The sequence below is a fragment of the Buteo buteo genome, chromosome 6 (assembly GCF_964188355.1).
Source record: "Buteo buteo chromosome 6, bButBut1.hap1.1, whole genome shotgun sequence".
NCBI classification, from domain to species: domain Eukaryota; kingdom Metazoa; phylum Chordata; class Aves; order Accipitriformes; family Accipitridae; genus Buteo; species Buteo buteo.
In genome coordinates this window covers 47,327,557-47,350,931 of record NC_134176.1, presented here as the reverse complement: position 1 = coordinate 47,350,931, position 23,375 = coordinate 47,327,557, and positions in this window count along the sequence as shown.

Below are 23,375 nucleotides of genomic sequence, written 5' to 3'. Positions count from 1 at the left end.
ACCTACAGGCACAACAGCAGTGGGGATCTGTGCTTTCCCAGAGACGGAACATCTCACGGGGCTCAGTCTCGGCAAGCCTCTTTCTGAAAAGGCGAACGGTCGGATACTTGTCCCCCGAGGAAGGGCCCAGCCCTGAAAGCTCTTGCTGCTCTTCACCGTCCCTTGTGGCCCTACCTACAGGCACAACAGCACTGGGGATCTGTGCTTTCCCAGAGACGGAACATCTCGTGGCGCTACGCCTCGGCAGAGCCTGTTTTTTGTGGAAAAGGTGAACGGTCGGATCCTTCTCCTACGAGGAAGGGCCCAGCCCTGAAAGCTTTTGCTGCTCTTCACTGTCCCTTGGCACCCTACCTACAGGCACAACAGCACTGGGGATCTGTGCTTTCCCAGAGACGGAACATCTCACGGGGCTCAGTCTCGGCAAGCCTCTTTCTGAAAAGGTGAACGGTCGGATCCTTCTCCCACGACGAAGGGCCCAGCCCTGAAAGCTCTTGCTGCTCTTCACCGTCCCTTGTGGCCCTACCTACAGGCACAACAGCACTGGGGATCTGTGCTTTCCCAGAGACGGAACATCTCACGGGGCTCAGTCTCGGCAAGCCTCTTTCTGAAAAGGTGAACGGTCGGATCCTTCTCCCACGACGAAGGGCCCAGCCCTGAAAGCTTTTGCTGCTCTTCACCGTCCCTTGGCACCCTACCTACAGGCACAACAGCACTGGGGATCTGTGCTTTCCCAGAGACGGAACATCTCACGGGGCTCAGTCTCGGCAAGCCTCTTTCTGAAAAGGCGAACGGTCGGATACTTGTCCCACGAGGAAGGGCCCAGCCCTGAAAGCTCTTGCTGCTCTTCACCGCCCCTTGGCACCCTACCTACAGGCACAACAGCACTGGGGATCTGTGCTTTCCCAGAGACGGAACATCTCACGGGGCTCAGTCTCGGCAAGCCTCTTTCTGAAATGGCGAACGGTCGGATCCTTCTCCCACGAGGAAGGGCCCAGCCCTGAAAGCTCTTGCTGCTCTTCACCATCCCTTGGCACCCTACCTACAGGCACAACAGCACTGGGGATCTGTGCTTTCCCAGAGACGGAACATCTCACGGGGCTCAGTCTCGGCAAGCCTCTTTCTGAAAAGGCGAACGGTCGGATCCTTCTCCCCCGAGGAAGGGCCCAGCCCTGAAAGCTCTTGCTGCTCTTCACCGTCCCTTGGCACCCTACCTACAGGCACAACAGCAGTGGGGATCTATGCTTTCGCAGAGACGGAACATCTCGTGGTGCTACGCCTCGGCAGAGCCTCTTTTTTTTGGAAAAGGCGAACGGTCGGATCCTTCTCCCACGAGGAAGGGCCCAGCCCTGAAAGCTCTTGCTGCTCTTCACCGTCCCTTGGCACCCTACCTACAGGCACAACAGCACTGGGGATCTGTGCTTTCCCAGAGACGGAATATCTCACGGGGCTCAGTCTCGGCAAGCCTCTTTCTGAAAAGGCGAACGGTCGGATACTTGTCCCACGAGGAAGGGCCCAGCCCTGAAAGCTCTTGCTGCTCTTCACCGTCCCTTGTGGCCCTACCTACAGGCACAACAGCACTGGGGATCTGTGCTTTCCCAGAGACGGAACATCTCACGGGGCTCAGTCTCGGCAAGCCTCTTTCTGAAAAGGCGAACGGTCGGATCCTTCTCCAACGAGGAAGGGCCCAGCCCTGAAAGCTCTTGCTGCTCTTCACCGTCCCTTGTGGCCCTACCTACAGGCACAACAGCACTGGGGATCTGTGCTTTCCCAGAGACGGAAATTCTCACGGGGCTCAGTCTCGGCAAGCCTCTTTCTGAAAAGGCGAACGGTCGGATCCTTCTCCCACGAGGAAGGGCCCAGCCCTGAAAGCTCTTGCTGCTCTTCACCGTCCCTTGGCACCCTACCTACAGGCACATCAGCACTGGGGATCTGTGCTTTCCCAGAGACGGAATATCTCACGGCGCTCAGTCTCGGCAAGCCTCTTTCTGAAAAGGCGAACGGTGCGATCCATCTCCCCCGAGGAAGGGCCCAGCCCTGAAAGCTCTTGCTGCTCTTCACCGTCCCTTGGCACCCTACCTACAGGCACAACAGCACTGGGGATCTGTGCTTTCCCAGAGACGGAACATCTCACGGGGCTCAGTCTCGGCAAGCCTCTTTCTGAAAAGGCGAACGGTCGGATACTTGTCCCACGAGGAAGGGCCCAGCCCTGAAAGCTCTTGCTGCTCTTCACCGTCCCTTGTGGCCCTACCTACAGGCACAACAGCACTGGGGATCTGTGCTTTCCCAGAGACGGAACATCTCACGGGGCTCAGTCTCGGCAAGCCTCTTTCTGAAAAGGCGAACGGTCGGATCCTTCTCCAACGAGGAAGGGCCCAGCCCTGAAAGCTCTTGCTGCTCTTCACCGTCCCTTGTGGCCCTACCTACAGGCACAACAGCACTGGGGATCTGTGCTTTCCCAGAGACGGAAATTCTCACGGGGCTCAGTCTCGGCAAGCCTCTTTCTGAAAAGGCGAACGGTCGGATCCTTCTCCCACGAGGAAGGGCCCAGCCCTGAAAGCTCTTGCTGCTCTTCACCGTCCCTTGGCACCCTACCTACAGGCACATCAGCACTGGGGATCTGTGCTTTCCCAGAGACGGAATATCTCACGGCGCTCAGTCTCGGCAAGCCTCTTTCTGAAAAGGCGAACGGTGCGATCCATCTCCCCCGAGGAAGGGCCCAGCCCTGAAAGCTCTTGCTGCTCTTCACCGTCCCTTGGCACCCTACCTACAGGCACAACAGCACTGGGGATCTGTGCTTTCCCAGAGACGGAACATCTCACGGGGCTCAGTCTCGGCAAGCCTCTTTCTGAAAAGACGAACGGTCGGATCCTTCTCCCACGAGGAAGGGCCCAGCCCTGAAAGCTCTTGCTGCTCTTCACTGTCCCTTGGCACCCTACCTACAGGCACAACAGCACTGGGGATCTGTGCTTTCCCAGAGACGGAACATCTCACGGGGCTCAGTCTCGGCAAGCCTCTTTCTGAAAAGGCGAACGGTGCGATCCTTCTCCCACGACGAAGGGCCCAGCCCTGAAAGCTCTTGCTGCTCTTCACCGTCCCTTGGCACCCTACCTACAGGCACAACAGCACTGGGGATCTGTGCTTTCCCAGAGACGGAACATCTCACGGGGCTCAGTCTCGGCAAGCCTCTTTCTGAAAAGGCGAACGGTCGGATACTTGTCCCACGAGGAAGGGCCCAGCCCTGAAAGCTCTTGCTGCTCTTCACCGCCCCTTGGCACCCTACCTACAGGCACAACAGCACTGGGGATCTGTGCTTTCCCAGAGACGGAACATCTCACGGGGCTCAGTCTCGGCAAGCCTCTTTCTGAAAAGGCGAACGGTCGGATACTTCTCCCACGAGGAAGGGCCCAGCCCTGAAAGCTCTTGCTGCTCTTCACCGTCCCTTGGCACCCTACCTACAGGCACAACAGCACTGGGGATCTGTGCTTTCCCAGAGACGGAACATCTCACGGGGCTCAGTCTCGGCAAGCCTCTTTCTGAAAAGGCGAACGGTCGGATCCTTCTCCCACGAGGAAGGGCCCAGCCCTGAAAGCTCTTGCTGCTCTTCACCGTCCCTTGGCACCCTACCTACAGGCACAACAGCACTGGGGATCTATGCTTTCGCAGAGACGGAACATCTCGTGGTGCTACGCCTCGGCAGAGCCTCTTTCTTTTGGAAAAGGCGAACGGTCGGATCCTTCTCCCACGAGGAAGGGCCCAGCCCTGAAAGCTCTTGCTGCTCTTCACCGTCCCTTGGCACCCTACCTACAGGCACAACAGCACTGGGGATCTGTGCTTTCCCAGAGACGGAATATCTCACGGCGCTCAGTCTCGGCAAGCCTCTTTCTGAAAAGACGAACGGTGCGATCCATCTCCCCCGAGGAAGGGCCCAGCCCTGAAAGCTCTTGCTGCTCTTCACCGCCCCTTGGCACCCTACCTACAGGCACAACAGCACTGGGGATCTGTGCTTTCCCAGAGACGGAACATCTCACGGGGCTCAGTCTCGGCAAGCCTCTTTCTGAAAAGGCGAACGGTCGGATCCTTCTCCCACGAGGAAGGGCCCAGCCCTGAAAGCTCTTGCTGCTCTTCACCGCCCCTTGGCACCCTACCTACAGGCACAACAGCACTGGGGATCTGTGCTTTCCCAGAGACGGAACATCTCACGGGGCTCAGTCTCGGCAAGCCTCTTTCTGAAAAGGCGAACGGTCGGATCCTTCTCCCACGAGGAAGGGCCCAGCCCTGAAAGCTCTTGCTGCTCTTCACCGTCCCTTGTGGCCCTACCTACAGGCACAACAGCACTGGGGATCTGTGCTTTCCCAGAGACGGAACATCTCACGGGGCTCAGTCTCGGCAAGCCTCTTTCTGAAAAGGCGAACGGTCGGATCCTTCTCCCACGAGGAAGGGCCCAGCCCTGAAAGCTCTTGCTGCTCTTCACCGTCCCTTGGCACCCTACCTACAGGCACAACAGCACTGGGGATCTATGCTTTCGCAGAGACGGAACATCTCGTGGTGCTACGCCTCGGCAGAGCCTCTTTTTATTGGAAAAGGCGAACGGTCGGATCCTTCTCCCACGAGGAAGGGCCCAGCCCTGAAAGCTCTTGCTGCTCTTCACCGCCCCTTGGCACCCTACCTACAGGCACAACAGCACTGGGGATCTGTGCTTTCCCAGAGACGGAACATCTCACGGGGCTCAGTCTCGGCAAGCCTCTTTCTGAAAAGGCGAACGGTCGGATCCTTCTCCCACGAGGAAGGGCCCAGCCCTGAAAGCTCTTGCTGCTCTTCACTGTCCCTTGGCACCCTACCTACAGGCACAACAGCACTGGGGATCTGTGCTTTCCCAGAGACGGAACATCTCACGGGGCTCAGTCTCGGCAAGCCTCTTTCTGAAAAGGCGAACGGTCGGATCCTTCTCCCACGAGGAAGGGCCCAGCCCTGAAAGCTCTTGCTGCTCTTCACCGTCCCTTGGCACCCTACCTACAGGCACAACAGCACTGGGGATCTGTGCTTTCCCAGAGACGGAACATCTCACGGGGCTCAGTCTCGGCAAGCCTCTTTCTGAAAAGGCGAACGGTCGGATCCTTCTCCCACGAGGAAGGGCCCAGCCCTGAAAGCTCTTGCTGCTCTTCACCGTCCCTTGGCACCCTACCTACAGGCACAACAGCACTGGGGATCTGTGCTTTCCCAGAGACGGAACATCTCACGGGGCTCAGTCTCGGCAAGCCTCTTTCTGAAAAGGCGAACGGTCGGATACTTGTCCCACGAGGAAGGGCCCAGCCCTGAAAGCTCTTGCTGCTCTTCACCGTCCCTTGTGGCCCTACCTACAGGCACAACAGCACTGGGGATCTGTGCTTTCCCAGAGACGGAACATCTCACGGGGCTCAGTCTCGGCAAGCCTCTTTCTGAAAAGGCGAACGGTCGGATCCTTCTCCCACGAGGAAGGGCCCAGCCCTGAAAGCTCTTGCTGCTCTTCACCGCCCCTTGGCACCCTACCTACAGGCACAACAGCACTGGGGATCTGTGCTTTCCCAGAGACGGAACATCTCACGGGGCTCAGTCTCGGCAAGCCTCTTTCTGAAAAGGCGAACGGTCGGATCCTTCTCCCACGAGGAAGGGCCCAGCCCTGAAAGCTCTTGCTGCTCTTCACCGCCCCTTGGCACCCTACCTACAGGCACAACAGCACTGGGGATCTGTGCTTTCCCAGAGACGGAATATCTCACGGCGCTCAGTCTCGGCAAGCCTCTTTCTGAAAAGGCGAACGGTCGGATCCTTCTCCCACGAGGAAGGGCCCAGCCCTGAAAGCTCTTGCTGCTCTTCACCGTCCCTTGTGGCCCTACCTACAGGCACAACAGCACTGGGGATCTGTGCTTTCCCAGAGACGGAACATCTCACGGGGCTCAGTCTCGGCAAGCCTCTTTCTGAAAAGGCGAACGGTCGGATCCTTCTCCCACGAGGAAGGGCCCAGCCCTGAAAGCTCTTGCTGCTCTTCACCGTCCCTTGTGGCCCTACCTACAGGCACAACAGCACTGGGGATCTGTGCTTTCCCAGAGACGGAACATCTCACGGGGCTCAGTCTCGGCAAGCCTCTTTCTGAAAAGGCGAACGGTCGGATCCTTCTCCCACGAGGAAGGGCCCAGCCCTGAAAGCTCTTGCTGCTGTTCACCGCCCCTTGGCACCCTACCTACAGGCACAACAGCACTGGGGATCTGTGCTTTCCCAGAGACGGAATATCTCACGGCGCTCAGTCTCGGCAAGCCTCTTTCTGAAAAGACGAACGGTGCGATCCATCTCCCCCGAGGAAGGGCCCAGCCCTGAAAGCTCTTGCTGCTCTTCACCGTCCCTTGGCACCCTACCTACAGGCACAACAGCACTGGGGATCTGTGCTTTCCCAGAGACGGAACATCTCACGGGGCTCAGTCTCGGCAAGCCTCTTTCTGAAAAGGCGAACGGTCGGATACTTGTCCCACGAGGAAGGGCCCAGCCCTGAAAGCTCTTGCTGCTCTTCACCGTCCCTTGGCACCCTACCTACAGGCACAACAGCACTGGGGATCTGTGCTTTCCCAGAGACGGAACATCTCACGGGGCTCAGTCTCGGCAAGCCTCTTTCTGAAAAGGCGAACGGTCGGATCCTTCTCCCACGAGGAAGGGCCCAGCCCTGAAAGCTCTTGCTGCTCTTCACCGTCCCTTGGCACCCTACCTACAGGCACAACAGCACTGGGGATCTGTGCTTTCCCAGAGACGGAATATCTCACGGCGCTCAGTCTCGGCAAGCCTCTTTCTGAAAAGACGAACGGTCGGATCCTTCTCCCACGAGGAAGGGCCCAGCCCTGAAAGCTCTTGCTGCTCTTCACCGTCCCTTGGCACCCTACCTACAGGCACAACAGCACTGGGGATCTGTGCTTTTCCAGAGACGGAATATCTCACGGCGCTCAGTCTCGGCAAGCCTCTTTCTGAAAAGGCGAACGGTCGGATCCTTCTCCCACGAGGAAGGGCCCAGCCCTGAAAGCTCTTGCTGCTCTTCACCGTCCCTTGTGGCCCTACCTACAGGCACAACAACGCTGGGGATCTGTGCTTTCCCAGAGACGGAACATCTCACGGGGCTCAGTCTCGGCAAGCCTCTTTCTGAAAAGGCGAACGGTCGGATCCTTCTCCCACGAGGAAGGGCCCAGCCCTGAAAGCTCTTGCTGCTCTTCACCGCCCCTTGGCACCCTACCTACAGGCACAACAGCAGTGGGGATCTGTGCTTTCCCAGAGACGGAACATCTCACGGGGCTCAGTCTCGGCAAGCCTCTTTCTGAAAAGGCGAACGGTCGGATACTTGTCCCCCGAGGAAGGGCCCAGCCCTGAAAGCTCTTGCTGCTCTTCACCGTCCCTTGTGGCCCTACCTACAGGCACAACAGCACTGGGGATCTGTGCTTTCCCAGAGACGGAACATCTCGTGGCGCTACGCCTCGGCAGAGCCTCTTTTTTGTGGAAAAGGTGAACGGTCGGATCCTTCTCCCACGAGGAAGGGCCCAGCCCTGAAAGCTTTTGCTGCTCTTCACTGTCCCTTGGCACCCTACCTACAGGCACAACAGCACTGGGGATCTGTGCTTTCCCAGAGACGGAACATCTCACGGGGCTCAGTCTCGGCAAGCCTCTTTCTGAAAAGGTGAACGGTCGGATCCTTCTCCCACGACGAAGGGCCCAGCCCTGAAAGCTCTTGCTGCTCTTCACCGTCCCTTGGCACCCTACCTACAGGCACAACAGCAGTGGGGATCTATGCTTTCGCAGAGACGGAACATCTCGTGGTGCTACGCCTCGGCAGAGCCTCTTTTTTTTGGAAAAGGCGAACGGTCGGATACTTGTCCCACGAGGAAGGGCCCAGCCCTGAAAGCTCTTGCTGCTCTTCACCGTCCCTTGGCACCCTACCTACAGGCACAACAGCACTGGGGATCTGTGCTTTCCCAGAGACGGAATATCTCACGGGGCTCAGTCTCGGCAAGCCTCTTTCTGAAAAGGCGAACGGTCGGATACTTGTCCCACGAGGAAGGGCCCAGCCCTGAAAGCTCTTGCTGCTCTTCACCGTCCCTTGTGGCCCTACCTACAGGCACAACAGCACTGGGGATCTGTGCTTTCCCAGAGACGGAACATCTCACGGGGCTCAGTCTCGGCAAGCCTCTTTCTGAAAAGGCGAACGGTCGGATCCTTCTCCAACGAGGAAGGGCCCAGCCCTGAAAGCTCTTGCTGCTCTTCACCGTCCCTTGTGGCCCTACCTACAGGCACAACAGCACTGGGGATCTGTGCTTTCCCAGAGACGGAAATTCTCACGGGGCTCAGTCTCGGCAAGCCTCTTTCTGAAAAGGCGAACGGTCGGATCCTTCTCCCACGAGGAAGGGCCCACCCCTGAAAGCTCTTGCTGCTCTTCACCGTCCCTTGGCACCCTACCTACAGGCACATCAGCACTGGGGATCTGTGCTTTCCCAGAGACGGAATATCTCACGGCGCTCAGTCTCGGCAAGCCTCTTTCTGAAAAGGCGAACGGTGCGATCCATCTCCCCCGAGGAAGGGCCCAGCCCTGAAAGCTCTTGCTGCTCTTCACCGTCCCTTGGCACCCTACCTACAGGCACAACAGCACTGGGGATCTGTGCTTTCCCAGAGACGGAACATCTCACGGGGCTCAGTCTCGGCAAGCCTCTTTCTGAAAAGGCGAACGGTCGGATCCTTCTCCCACGAGGAAGGGCCCAGCCCTGAAAGCTCTTGCTGCTCTTCACCGCCCCTTGGCACCCTACCTACAGGCACAACAGCACTGGGGATCTGTGCTTTCCCAGAGACGGAATATCTCACGGCGCTCAGTCTCGGCAAGCCTCTTTCTGAAAAGGCGAACGGTCGGATCCTTCTCCCACGAGGAAGGGCCCAGCCCTGAAAGCTCTTGCTGCTCTTCACCGTCCCTTGTGGCCCTACCTACAGGCACAACAGCACTGGGGATCTGTGCTTTCCCAGAGACGGAACATCTCACGGGGCTCAGTCTCGGCAAGCCTCTTTCTGAAAAGGCGAACGGTCGGATCCTTCTCCCACGAGGAAGGGCCCAGCCCTGAAAGCTCTTGCTGCTCTTCACCGTCCCTTGTGGCCCTACCTACAGGCACAACAGCACTGGGGATCTGTGCTTTCCCAGAGACGGAACATCTCACGGGGCTCAGTCTCGGCAAGCCTCTTTCTGAAAAGGCGAACGGTCGGATCCTTCTCCCACGAGGAAGGGCCCAGCCCTGAAAGCTCTTGCTGCTGTTCACCGCCCCTTGGCACCCTACCTACAGGCACAACAGCACTGGGGATCTGTGCTTTCCCAGAGACGGAATATCTCACGGCGCTCAGTCTCGGCAAGCCTCTTTCTGAAAAGACGAACGGTGCGATCCATCTCCCCCGAGGAAGGGCCCAGCCCTGAAAGCTCTTGCTGCTCTTCACCGTCCCTTGGCACCCTACCTACAGGCACAACAGCACTGGGGATCTGTGCTTTCCCAGAGACGGAACATCTCACGGGGCTCAGTCTCGGCAAGCCTCTTTCTGAAAAGGCGAACGGTCGGATACTTGTCCCACGAGGAAGGGCCCAGCCCTGAAAGCTCTTGCTGCTCTTCACCGCCCCTTGGCACCCTACCTACAGGCACAACAGCACTGGGGATCTGTGCTTTCGCAGAGACGGAACATCTCACGGGGCTCAGTCTCGGCAAGCCTCTTTCTGAAAAGGCGAACGGTCGGATCCTTCTCCCCCGAGGAAGGGCCCAGCCCTGAAAGCTCTTGCTGCTCTTCACCGTCCCTTGGCACCCTACCTACAGGCACAACAGCACTGGGGATCTGTGCTTTCCCAGAGACGGAACATCTCACGGGGCTCAGTCTCGGCAAGCCTCTTTCTGAAAAGGCGAACGGTCGGATCCTTCTCCCCCGAGGAAGGGCCCAGCCCTGAAAGCTCTTGCTGCTCTTCACCGTCCCTTGGCACCCTACCTACAGGCACAACAGCACTGGGGATCTGTGCTTTCCCAGAGACGGAACATCTCACGGGGCTCAGTCTCGGCAAGCCTCTTTCTGAAAAGGCGAACGGTCGGATCCTTCTCCCACGAGGAAGGGCCCAGCCCTGAAAGCTCTTGCTGCTCTTCACCGTCCCTTGGCACCCTACCTACAGGCACAACAGCACTGGGGATCTATGCTTTCGCAGAGACGGAACATCTCGTGGTGCTACGCCTCGGCAGAGCCTCTTTTTTTTGGAAAAGGCGAACGGTCGGATCCTTCTCCCCCGAGGAAGGGCCCAGCCCTGAAAGCTCTTGCTGCTCTTCACCGTCCCTTGGCACCCTACCTACAGGCACAACAGCACTGGGGATCTGTGCTTTCCCAGAGACGGAACATCTCACGGGGCTCAGTCTCGGCAAGCCTCTTTCTGAAAAGGCGAACGGTCGGATCCTTCTCCCACGAGGAAGGGCCCAGCCCTGAAAGCTCTTGCTGCTCTTCACCGTCCCTTGGCACCCTACCTACAGGCACAACAGCACTGGGGATCTGTGCTTTCCCAGAGACGGAATATCTCACGGCGCTCAGTCTCGGCAAGCCTCTTTCTGAAAAGACGAACGGTCGGATCCTTCTCCCACGAGGAAGGGCCCAGCCCTGAAAGCTCTTGCTGCTGTTCACCGTCCCTTGGCACCCTACCTACAGGCACAACAGCACTGGGGATCTGTGCTTTTCCAGAGACGGAATATCTCACGGCGCTCAGTCTCGGCAAGCCTCTTTCTGAAAAGGCGAACGGTCGGATCCTTCTCCCACGAGGAAGGGCCCAGCCCTGAAAGCTCTTGCTGCTCTTCACCGTCCCTTGTGGCCCTACCTACAGGCACAACAACGCTGGGGATCTGTGCTTTCCCAGAGACGGAACATCTCACGGGGCTCAGTCTCGGCAAGCCTCTTTCTGAAAAGGCGAACGGTCGGATCCTTCTCCCACGAGGAAGGGCCCAGCCCTGAAAGCTCTTGCTGCTCTTCACCGCCCCTTGGCACCCTACCTACAGGCACAACAGCAGTGGGGATCTGTGCTTTCCCAGAGACGGAACATCTCACGGGGCTCAGTCTCGGCAAGCCTCTTTCTGAAAAGGCGAACGGTCGGATACTTGTCCCCCGAGGAAGGGCCCAGCCCTGAAAGCTCTTGCTGCTCTTCACCGTCCCTTGGCACCCTACCTACAGGCACAACAGCACTGGGGATCTGTGCTTTCCCAGAGACGGAACATCTCACGGGGCTCAGTCTCGGCAAGCCTCTTTCTGAAAAGGCGAACGGTCGGATCCTTCTCCCACGAGGAAGGGCCCAGCCCTGAAAGCTTTTGCTGCTCTTCACTGTCCCTTGGCACCCTACCTACAGGCACAACAGCACTGGGGATCTGTGCTTTCCCAGAGACGGAACATCTCACGGGGCTCAGTCTCGGCAAGCCTCTTTCTGAAAAGGTGAACGGTCGGATCCTTCTCCCACGACGAAGGGCCCAGCCCTGAAAGCTCTTGCTGCTCTTCACCGTCCCTTGGCACCCTACCTACAGGCACAACAGCACTGGGGATCTGTGCTTTCCCAGAGACGGAACATCTCACGGGGCTCAGTCTCGGCAAGCCTCTTTCTGAAAAGGCGAACGGTCGGATCCTTCTCCCACGAGGAAGGGCCCAGCCCTGAAAGCTCTTGCTGCTCTTCACCGCCCCTTGGCACCCTACCTACAGGCACAACAGCACTGGGGATCTGTGCTTTCCCAGAGACGGAACATCTCACGGGGCTCAGTCTCGGCAAGCCTCTTTCTGAAATGGCGAACGGTCGGATCCTTCTCCCACGAGGAAGGGCCCAGCCCTGAAAGCTCTTGCTGCTCTTCACCGTCCCTTGGCACCCTACCTACAGGCACAACAGCACTGGGGATCTGTGCTTTCCCAGAGACGGAACATCTCACGGGGCTCAGTCTCGGCAAGCCTCTTTCTGAAAAGGCGAACGGTCGGATCCTTCTCCCCCGAGGAAGGGCCCAGCCCTGAAAGCTCTTGCTGCTCTTCACCGTCCCTTGGCACCCTACCTACAGGCACAACAGCAGTGGGGATCTATGCTTTCGCAGAGACGGAACATCTCGTGGTGCTACGCCTCGGCAGAGCCTCTTTTTTTTGGAAAAGGCGAACGGTCGGATACTTGTCCCACGAGGAAGGGCCCAGCCCTGAAAGCTCTTGCTGCTCTTCACCGTCCCTTGGCACCCTACCTACAGGCACAACAGCACTGGGGATCTGTGCTTTCCCAGAGACGGAATATCTCACGGGGCTCAGTCTCGGCAAGCCTCTTTCTGAAAAGGCGAACGGTCGGATACTTGTCCCACGAGGAAGGGCCCAGCCCTGAAAGCTCTTGCTGCTCTTCACCGTCCCTTGTGGCCCTACCTACAGGCACAACAGCACTGGGGATCTGTGCTTTCGCAGAGACGGAACATCTCACGGGGCTCAGTCTCGGCAAGCCTCTTTCTGAAAAGGCGAACGGTCGGATCCTTCTCCCCCGAGGAAGGGCCCAGCCCTGAAAGCTCTTGCTGCTCTTCACCGTCCCTTGGCACCCTACCTACAGGCACAACAGCACTGGGGATCTGTGCTTTCCCAGAGACGGAACATCTCACGGGGCTCAGTCTCGGCAAGCCTCTTTCTGAAAAGGCGAACGGTCGGATCCTTCTCCCCCGAGGAAGGGCCCAGCCCTGAAAGCTCTTGCTGCTCTTCACCGTCCCTTGGCACCCTACCTACAGGCACAACAGCACTGGGGATCTGTGCTTTCCCAGAGACGGAACATCTCACGGGGCTCAGTCTCGGCAAGCCTCTTTCTGAAAAGGCGAACGGTCGGATCCTTCTCCCACGAGGAAGGGCCCAGCCCTGAAAGCTCTTGCTGCTCTTCACCGTCCCTTGGCACCCTACCTACAGGCACAACAGCACTGGGGATCTATGCTTTCGCAGAGACGGAACATCTCGTGGTGCTACGCCTCGGCAGAGCCTCTTTTTTTTGGAAAAGGCGAACGGTCGGATCCTTCTCCCCCGAGGAAGGGCCCAGCCCTGAAAGCTCTTGCTGCTCTTCACCGTCCCTTGGCACCCTACCTACAGGCACAACAGCACTGGGGATCTGTGCTTTCCCAGAGACGGAACATCTCACGGGGCTCAGTCTCGGCAAGCCTCTTTCTGAAAAGGCGAACGGTCGGATCCTTCTCCCACGAGGAAGGGCCCAGCCCTGAAAGCTCTTGCTGCTCTTCACCGTCCCTTGGCACCCTACCTACAGGCACAACAGCACTGGGGATCTGTGCTTTCCCAGAGACGGAATATCTCACGGCGCTCAGTCTCGGCAAGCCTCTTTCTGAAAAGACGAACGGTCGGATCCTTCTCCCACGAGGAAGGGCCCAGCCCTGAAAGCTCTTGCTGCTGTTCACCGTCCCTTGGCACCCTACCTACAGGCACAACAGCACTGGGGATCTGTGCTTTTCCAGAGACGGAATATCTCACGGCGCTCAGTCTCGGCAAGCCTCTTTCTGAAAAGGCGAACGGTCGGATCCTTCTCCCACGAGGAAGGGCCCAGCCCTGAAAGCTCTTGCTGCTCTTCACCGTCCCTTGTGGCCCTACCTACAGGCACAACAACGCTGGGGATCTGTGCTTTCCCAGAGACGGAACATCTCACGGGGCTCAGTCTCGGCAAGCCTCTTTCTGAAAAGGCGAACGGTCGGATCCTTCTCCCACGAGGAAGGGCCCAGCCCTGAAAGCTCTTGCTGCTCTTCACCGCCCCTTGGCACCCTACCTACAGGCACAACAGCAGTGGGGATCTGTGCTTTCCCAGAGACGGAACATCTCACGGGGCTCAGTCTCGGCAAGCCTCTTTCTGAAAAGGCGAACGGTCGGATACTTGTCCCCCGAGGAAGGGCCCAGCCCTGAAAGCTCTTGCTGCTCTTCACCGTCCCTTGTGGCCCTACCTACAGGCACAACAGCACTGGGGATCTGTGCTTTCCCAGAGACGGAACATCTCGTGGCGCTACGCCTCGGCAGAGCCTCTTTTTTGTGGAAAAGGTGAACGGTCGGATCCTTCTCCCACGAGGAAGGGCCCAGCCCTGAAAGCTTTTGCTGCTCTTCACTGTCCCTTGGCACCCTACCTACAGGCACAACAGCACTGGGGATCTGTGCTTTCCCAGAGACGGAACATCTCACGGGGCTCAGTCTCGGCAAGCCTCTTTCTGAAAAGGTGAACGGTCGGATCCTTCTCCCACGACGAAGGGCCCAGCCCTGAAAGCTCTTGCTGCTCTTCACCGTCCCTTGGCACCCTACCTACAGGCACAACAGCACTGGGGATCTGTGCTTTCCCAGAGACGGAACATCTCACGGGGCTCAGTCTCGGCAAGCCTCTTTCTGAAAAGGCGAACGGTCGGATACTTGTCCCACGAGGAAGGGCCCAGCCCTGAAAGCTCTTGCTGCTCTTCACCGCCCCTTGGCACCCTACCTACAGGCACAACAGCACTGGGGATCTGTGCTTTCCCAGAGACGGAATATCTCACGGGGCTCAGTCTCGGCAAGCCTCTTTCTGAAAAGGCGAACGGTCGGATACTTGTCCCCCGAGGAAGGGCCCAGCCCTGAAAGCTCTTGCTGCTCTTCACCGTCCCTTGTGGCCCTACCTACAGGCACAACAGCACTGGGGATCTGTGCTTTCCCAGAGACGGAACATCTCACGGGGCTCAGTCTCGGCAAGCCTCTTTCTGAAAAGGCGAACGGTCGGATCCTTCTCCAACGAGGAAGGGCCCAGCCCTGAAAGCTCTTGCTGCTCTTCACCGTCCCTTGTGGCCCTACCTACAGGCACAACAGCACTGGGGATCTGTGCTTTCCCAGAGACGGAAATTCTCACGGGGCTCAGTCTCGGCAAGCCTCTTTCTGAAAAGGCGAACGGTCGGATCCTTCTCCCCCGAGGAAGGGCCCAGCCCTGAAAGCTCTTGCTGCTCTTCACCGTCCCTTGGCACCCTACCTACAGGCACATCAGCACTGGGGATCTGTGCTTTCCCAGAGACGGAATATCTCACGGCGCTCAGTCTCGGCAAGCCTCTTTCTGAAAAGGCGAACGGTGCGATCCATCTCCCCCGAGGAAGGGCCCAGCCCTGAAAGCTCTTGCTGCTCTTCACCGTCCCTTGTGGCCCTACCTACAGGCACAACAGCACTGGGGATCTGTGCTTTCCCAGAGACGGAACATCTCACGGGGCTCAGTCTCGGCAAGCCTCTTTCTGAAAAGGCGAACGGTCGGATCCTTCTCCCACGAGGAAGGGCCCAGCCCTGAAAGCTCTTGCTGCTCTTCACCGTCCCTTGGCACCCTACCTACAGGCACAACAGCACTGGGGATCTGTGCTTTCCCAGAGACGGAATATCTCACGGCGCTCAGTCTCGGCAAGCCTCTTTCTGAAAAGACGAACGGTGCGATCCATCTCCCCCGAGGAAGGGCCCAGCCCTGAAAGCTCTTGCTGCTCTTCACCGCCCCTTGGCACCCTACCTACAGGCACAACAGCACTGGGGATCTGTGCTTTCCCAGAGACGGAACATCTCACGGGGCTCAGTCTCGGCAAGCCTCTTTCTGAAAAGGCGAACGGTCGGATCCTTCTCCCACGAGGAAGGGCCCAGCCCTGAAAGCTCTTGCTGCTCTTCACCGCCCCTTGGCACCCTACCTACAGGCACAACAGCACTGGGGATCTGTGCTTTCCCAGAGACGGAATATCTCACGGGGCTCAGTCTCGGCAAGCCTCTTTCTGAAAATGCGAACGGTCGGATCCTTCTCCCACGAGGAAGGGCCCAGCCCTGAAAGCTCTTGCTGCTCTTCACCGTCCCTTGGCACCCTACCTACAGGCACAACAGCACTGGGGATCTATGCTTTCGCAGAGACGGAACATCTTGTGGTGCTACGCCTCGGCAGAGCCTCTTTTTTTTGGAAAAGGCGAACGGTCGGATCCTTCTCCCACGAGGAAGGGCCCAGCCCTGAAAGCTCTTGCTGCTCTTCACCGTCCCTTGGCACCCTACCTACAGGCACAACAGCACTGGGGATCTGTGCTTTCCCAGAGACGGAACATCTCACGGGGCTCAGTCTCGGCAAGCCTCTTTCTGAAAAGACGAACGGTCGGATCCTTCTCCCACGAGGAAGGGCCCAGCCCTGAAAGCTCTTGCTGCTCTTCACTGTCCCTTGGCACCCTACCTACAGGCACAACAGCACTGGGGATCTGTGCTTTCCCAGAGACGGAACATCTCACGGGGCTCAGTCTCGGCAAGCCTCTTTCTGAAAAGGCGAACGGTGCGATCCTTCTCCCACGACGAAGGGCCCAGCCCTGAAAGCTCTTGCTGCTCTTCACCGTCCCTTGGCACCCTACCTACAGGCACAACAGCACTGGGGATCTGTGCTTTCCCAGAGACGGAACATCTCACGGGGCTCAGTCTCGGCAAGCCTCTTTCTGAAAAGGCGAACGGTCGGATACTTGTCCCACGAGGAAGGGCCCAGGCCTGAAAGCTCTTGCTGCTCTTCACCGCCCCTTGGCACCCTACCTACAGGCACAACAGCACTGGGGATCTGTGCTTTCCCAGAGACGGAACATCTCACGGGGCTCAGTCTCGGCAAGCCTCTTTCTGAAAAGGCGAACGGTCGGATACTTCTCCCACGAGGAAGGGCCCAGCCCTGAAAGCTCTTGCTGCTCTTCACCGTCCCTTGGCACCCTACCTACAGGCACAACAGCACTGGGGATCTGTGCTTTCCCAGAGACGGAACATCTCACGGGGCTCAGTCTCGGCAAGCCTCTTTCTGAAAAGGCGAACGGTCGGATCCTTCTCCCATGAGGAAGGGCCCAGCCCTGAAAGCTCTTGCTGCTCTTCACCGTCCCTTGGCACCCTACCTACAGGCACAACAGCACTGGGGATCTATGCTTTCGCAGAGACGGAACATCTTGTGGTGCTACGCCTCGGCAGAGCCTCTTTTTTTTGGAAAAGGCGAACGGTCGGATCCTTCTCCCACGAGGAAGGGCCCAGCCCTGAAAGCTCTTGCTGCTCTTCACCGCCCCTTGGCACCCTACCTACAGGCACAACAGCACTGGGGATCTGTGCTTTCCCAGAGACGGAATATCTCACGGGGCTCAGTCTCGGCAAGCCTCTTTCTGAAAAGGCGAACGGTCGGATACTTGTCCCACGAGGAAGGGCCCAGCCCTGAAAGCTCTTGCTGCTCTTCACTGTCCCTTGTGGCCCTACCTACAGGCACAACAGCACTGGGGATCTGTGCTTTCCCAGAGACGGAACATCTCACGGGGCTCAGTCTCGGCAAGCCTCTTTCAGAAAAGGCGAACGGTCGGATCCTTCTCCCACGAGGAAGGGCCCAGCCCTGAAAGCTCTTGCTGCTCTTCACCGCCCCTTGGCACCCTACCTACAGGCACAACAGCACTGGGGATCTGTGCTTTCCCAGAGACGGAACATCTCACGGGGCTCAGTCTCGGCAAGCCTCTTTCTGAAAAGGCGAACGGTCGGATCCTTCTCCCACGAGGAAGGGCCCAGCCCTGAAAGCTCTTGCTGCTCTTCACCGCCCCTTGGCACCCTACCTACAGGCACAACAGCACTGGGGATCTGTGCTTTCCCAGAGACGGAATATCTCACGGCGCTCAGTCTCGGCAAGCCTCTTTCTGAAAAGGCGAACGGTGCGATCCATCTCCCCCGAGGAAGGGCCCAGCCCTGAAAGCTCTTGCTGCTCTTCACCGTCCCTTGGCACCCTACCTACAGGCACAACAGCACTGGGGATCTGTGCTTTCCCAGAGACGGAACATCTCACGGGGCTCAGTCTCGGCAAGCCTCTTTCTGAAAAGGCGAACGGTCGGATCCTTCTCCCACGAGGAAGGGCCCAGCCCTGAAAGCTCTTGCTGCTCTTCACCGTCCCTTGGCACCCTACCTACAGGCACAACAGCACTGGGGATCTGTGCTTTCCCAGAGACGGAATATCTCACGGCGCTCAGTCTCGGCAAGCCTCTTTCTGAAAAGACGAACGGTGCGATCCATCTCCCCCGAGGAAGGGCCCAGCCCTGAAAGCTCTTGCTGCTCTTCACCGCCCCTTGGCACCCTACCTACAGGCACAACAGCACTGGGGATCTGTGCTTTCCCAGAGACGGAACATCTCACGGGGCTCAGTCTCGGCAAGCCTCTTTCTGAAAAGGCGAACGGTCGGATCCTTCTCCCACGAGGAAGGGCCCAGCCCTGAAAGCTCTTGCTGCTCTTCACCGCCCCTTGGCACCCTACCTACAGGCACAACAGCACTGGGGATCTATGCTTTCCCAGAGACGGAACATCTCACGGGGCTCAGTCTCGGCAAGCCTCTTTCTGAAAAGGCGAACGGTCGGATCCTTCTCCCACGAGGAAGGGCCCAGCCCTGAAAGCTCTTGCTGCTCTTCACCGTCCCTTGTGGCCCTACCTACAGGCACAACAGCACTGGGGATCTGTGCTTTCCCAGAGACGGAACATCTCACGGGGCTCAGTCTCGGCAAGCCTCTTTCTGAAAAGGCGAACGGTCGGATCCTTCTCCCACGAGGAAGGGCCCAGCCCTGAAAGCTCTTGCTGCTCTTCACCGTCCCTTGGCACCCTACCTACAGGCACAACAGCACTGGGGATCTATGCTTTCGCAGAGACGGAACATCTCGTGGTGCTACGCCTCGGCAGAGCCTCTTTTTTTTGGAAAAGGCGAACGGTCGGATCCTTCTCCCACGAGGAAGGGCCCAGCCCTGAAAGCTCTTGCTGCTCTTCACCGCCCCTTGGCACCCTACCTACAGGCACAACAGCACTGGGGATCTGTGCTTTCCCAGAGACGGAATATCTCACGGGGCTCAGTCTCGGCAAGCCTCTTTCTGAAAAGGCGAACGGTCGGATACTTGTCCCACGAGGAAGGGCCCAGCCCTGAAAGCTCTTGCTGCTCTTCACTGTCCCTTGTGGCCCTACCTACAGGCACAACAGCACTGGGGATCTGTGCTTTCCCAGAGACGGAACATCTCACGGGGCTCAGTCTCGGCAAGCCTCTTTCAGAAAAGGCGAACGGTCGGATCCTTCTCCCACGAGGAAGGGCCCAGCCCTGAAAGCTCTTGCTGCTCTTCACCGCCCCTTGGCACCCTACCTACAGGCACAACAGCACTGGGGATCTGTGCTTTCCCAGAGACGGAACATCTCACGGGGCTCAGTCTCGGCAAGCCTCTTTCTGAAAAGGCGAACGGTCGGATCCTTCTCCCCCGAGGAAGGGCCCAGCCCTGAAAGCTCTTGCTGCTCTTCACCGCCCCTTGGCACCCTACCTACAGGCACAACAGCACTGGGGATCTGTGCTTTCCCAGAGACGGAATATCTCACGGCGCTCAGTCTCGGCAAGCCTCTTTCTGAAAAGGCGAACGGTGCGATCCATCTCCCCCGAGGAAGGGCCCAGCCCTGAAAGCTCTTGCTGCTCTTCACCGTCCCTTGGCACCCTACCTACAGGCACAACAGCACTGGGGATCTGTGCTTTCCCAGAGACGGAACATCTCACGGGGCTCAGTCTCGGCAAGCCTCTTTCTGAAAAGGCGAACGGTCGGATCCTTCTCCCACGAGGAAGGGCCCAGCCCTGAAAGCTCTTGCTGCTCTTCACCGTCCCTTGGCACCCTACCTACAGGCACAACAGCACTGGGGATCTGTGCTTTCCCAGAGACGGAATATCTCACGGCGCTCAGTCTCGGCAAGCCTCTTTCTGAAAAGACGAACGGTGCGATCCATCTCCCCCGAGGAAGGGCCCAGCCCTGAAAGCTCTTGCTGCTCTTCACCGCCCCTTGGCACCCTACCTACAGGCACAACAGCACTGGGGATCTGTGCTTTCCCAGAGACGGAACATCTCACGGGGCTCAGTCTCGGCAAGCCTCTTTCTGAAAAGGCGAACGGTCGGATCCTTCTCCCACGAGGAAGGGCCCAGCCCTGAAAGCTCTTGCTGCTCTTCACCGCCCCTTGGCACCCTACCTACAGGCACAACAGCACTGGGGATCTGTGCTTTCCCAGAGACGGAACATCTCACGGGGCTCAGTCTCGGCAAGCCTCTTTCTGAAAAGGCGAACGGTCGGATCCTTCTCCCACGAGGAAGGGCCCAGCCCTGAAAGCTCTTGCTGCTCTTCACCGTCCCTTGTGGCCCTACCTACAGGCACAACAGCACTGGGGATCTGTGCTTTCCCAGAGACGGAACATCTCACGGGGCTCAGTCTCGGCAAGCCTCTTTCTGAAAAGGCGAACGGTCGGATCCTTCTCCCACGAGGAAGGGCCCAGCCCTGAAAGCTCTTGCTGCTCTTCACCGTCCCTTGGCACCCTACCTACAGGCACAACAGCACTGGGGATCTATGCTTTCGCAGAGACGGAACATCTCGTGGTGCTACGCCTCGGCAGAGCCTCTTTTTATTGGAAAAGGCGAACGGTCGGATCCTTCTCCCACGAGGAAGGGCCCAGCCCTGAAAGCTCTTTCTGCTCTTCACCGCCCCTTGGCACCCTACCTACAGGCACAACAGCACTGGGGATCTGTGCTTTCCCAGAGACGGAACATCTCACGGGGCTCAGTCTCGGCAAGCCTCTTTCTGAAAAGGCGAACGGTCGGATCCTTCTCCCACGAGGAAGGGCCCAGCCCTGAAAGCTCTTGCTGCTCTTCACTGTCCCTTGGCACCCTACCTACAGGCACAACAGCACTGGGGATCTGTGCTTTCCCAGAGACGGAACATCTCACGGGGCTCAGTCTCGGCAAGCCTCTTTCTGAAAAGGCGAACGGTCGGATCCTTCTCCCACGAGGAAGGGCCCAGCCCTGAAAGCTCTTGCTGCTCTTCACCGTCCCTTGGCACCCTACCTACAGGCACAACAGCACTGGGGATCTGTGCTTTCCCAGAGACGGAACATCTCACGGGGCTCAGTCTCGGCAAGCCTCTTTCTGAAAAGGCGAACGGTCGGATCCTTCTCCCACGAGGAAGGGCCCAGCCCTGAAAGCTCTTGCTGCTGTTCACCGTCCCTTGGCACCCTACCTACAGGCACAACAGCACTGGGGATCTGTGCTTTCCCAGAGACGGAACATCTCACGGGGCTCAGTCTCGGCAAGCCTCTTTCTGAAAAGGCGAACGGTCGGATACTTGTCCCACGAGGAAGGGCCCAGCCCTGAAAGCTCTTGCTGCTCTTCACCGTCCCTTGGCACCCTACCTACAGGCACAACAGCACTGGGGATCTGTGCTTTCCCAGAGACGGAACATCTCACGGGGCTCAGTCTCGGCAAGCCTCTTTCTGAAAAGGCGAACGGTCGGATCCTTCTCCCACGAGGAAGGGCCCAGCCCTGAAAGCTCTTGCTGCTCTTCACCGCCCCTTGGCACCCTACCTACAGGCACAACAGCACTGGGGATCTGTGCTTTCCCAGAGACGGAACATCTCACGGGGCTCAGTCTCGGCAAGCCTCTTTCTGAAAAGGCGAACGGTCGGATCCTTCTCCCACGAGGAAGGGCCCAGCCCTGAAAGCTCTTGCTGCTCTTCACCGCCCCTTGGCACCCTACCTACAGGCACAACAGCACTGGGGATCTGTGCTTTCCCAGAGACGGAATATCTCACGGCGCTCAGTCTCGGCAAGCCTCTTTCTGAAAAGGCGAACGGTCGGATCCTTCTCCCACGAGGAAGGGCCCAGCCCTGAAAGCTCTTGCTGCTCTTCACTGTCCCTTGTGGCCCTACCTACAGGCACAACAGCACTGGGGATCTGTGCTTTCCCAGAGACGGAACATCTCACGGGGCTCAGTCTCGGCAAGCCTCTTTCTGAAAAGGCGAACGGTCGGATCCTTCTCCCACGAGGAAGGGCCCAGCCCTGAAAGCTCTTGCTGCTCTTCACCGTCCCTTGTGGCCCTACCTACAGGCACAACAGCACTGGGGATCTGTGCTTTCCCAGAGACGGAACATCTCACGGCGCTCAGTCTCGGCAAGCCTCTTTCTGAAAAGGCGAACGGTCGGATCCTTCTCCCACGAGGAAGGGCCCAGCCCTGAAAGCTCTTGCTGCTCTTCACCGTCCCTTGGCACCCTACCTACAGGCACAACAGCACTGGGGATCTGTGCTTTCCCAGAGACGGAACATCTCACGGGGCTCAGTCTCGGCAAGCCTCTTTCTGAAAAGGCGAACGGTCGGATCCTTCTCCCACGAGGAAGGGCCCAGCCCTGAAAGCTCTTGCTGCTCTTCACCGTCCCTTGGCACCCTACCTACAGGCACAACAGCACTGGGGATCTGTGCTTTCCCAGAGACGGAACATCTCACGGGGCTCAGTCTCGGCAAGCCTCTTTCTGAAAAGGCGAACGGTCGGATCCTTCTCCCACGAGGAAGGGCCCAGCCCTGAAAGCTCTTGCTGCTCTTCACCGTCCCTTGGCACCCTACCTACAGGCACAACAGCACTGGGGATCTGTGCTTTCCCAGAGACGGAACATCTCACGGGGCTCAGTCTCGGCAAGCCTCTTTCTGAAAAGGCGAACGGTCGGATCCTTCTCCCACGAGGAAGGGCCCAGCCCTGAAAGCTCTTGCTGCTCTTCACCGTCCCTTGTGGCCCTACCTACAGGCACAACAGCACTGGGGATCTGTGCTTTCCCAGAGACGGAATATCTCACGGCGCTCAGTCTCGGCAAGCCTCTTTCTGAAAAGGCGAACGGTGCGATCCATCTCCCCCGAGGAAGGGCCCAGCCCTGAAAGCTCTTGCTGCTCTTCACCGTCCCTTGGCACCCTACCTACAGGCACAACAGCACTGGGGATCTGTGCTTTCCCAGAGACGGAATATCTCACGGGGCTCAGTCTCGGCAAGCCTCTTTCTGAAAAGGCGAACGGTCGGATCCTTCTCCCACGAGGAAGGGCCCAGCCCTGAAAGCTCTTGCTGCTCTTCACCGCCCCTTGGCACCCTACCTACAGGCACAACAGCAGTGGGGATCTGTGCTTTCCCAGAGACGGAACATCTCACGGGGCTCAGTCTCGGCAAGCCTCTTTCTGAAAAGGCGAACGGTCGGATACTTCTCCCACGAGGAAGGGCCCAGCCCTGAAAGCTCTTGCTGCTCTTCACCGTCCCTTGTGGCCCTACCTACAGGCACAACAGCACTGGGGATCTGTGCTTTCCCAGAGACGGAACATCTCACGGGGCTCAGTCTCGGCAAGCCTCTTTCTGAAAAGGCGAACGGTCGGATCCTTCTCCCACGAGGAAGGGCCCAGCCCTGAAAGCTCTTGCTGCTCTTCACCGTCCCTTGTGGCGCTACATACAGGCACAACAGCACTGGGGATCTGTGCTTTCCCAGAGACGGAACATCTCACGGGGCTCAGTCTCGGCAAGCCTCTTTCT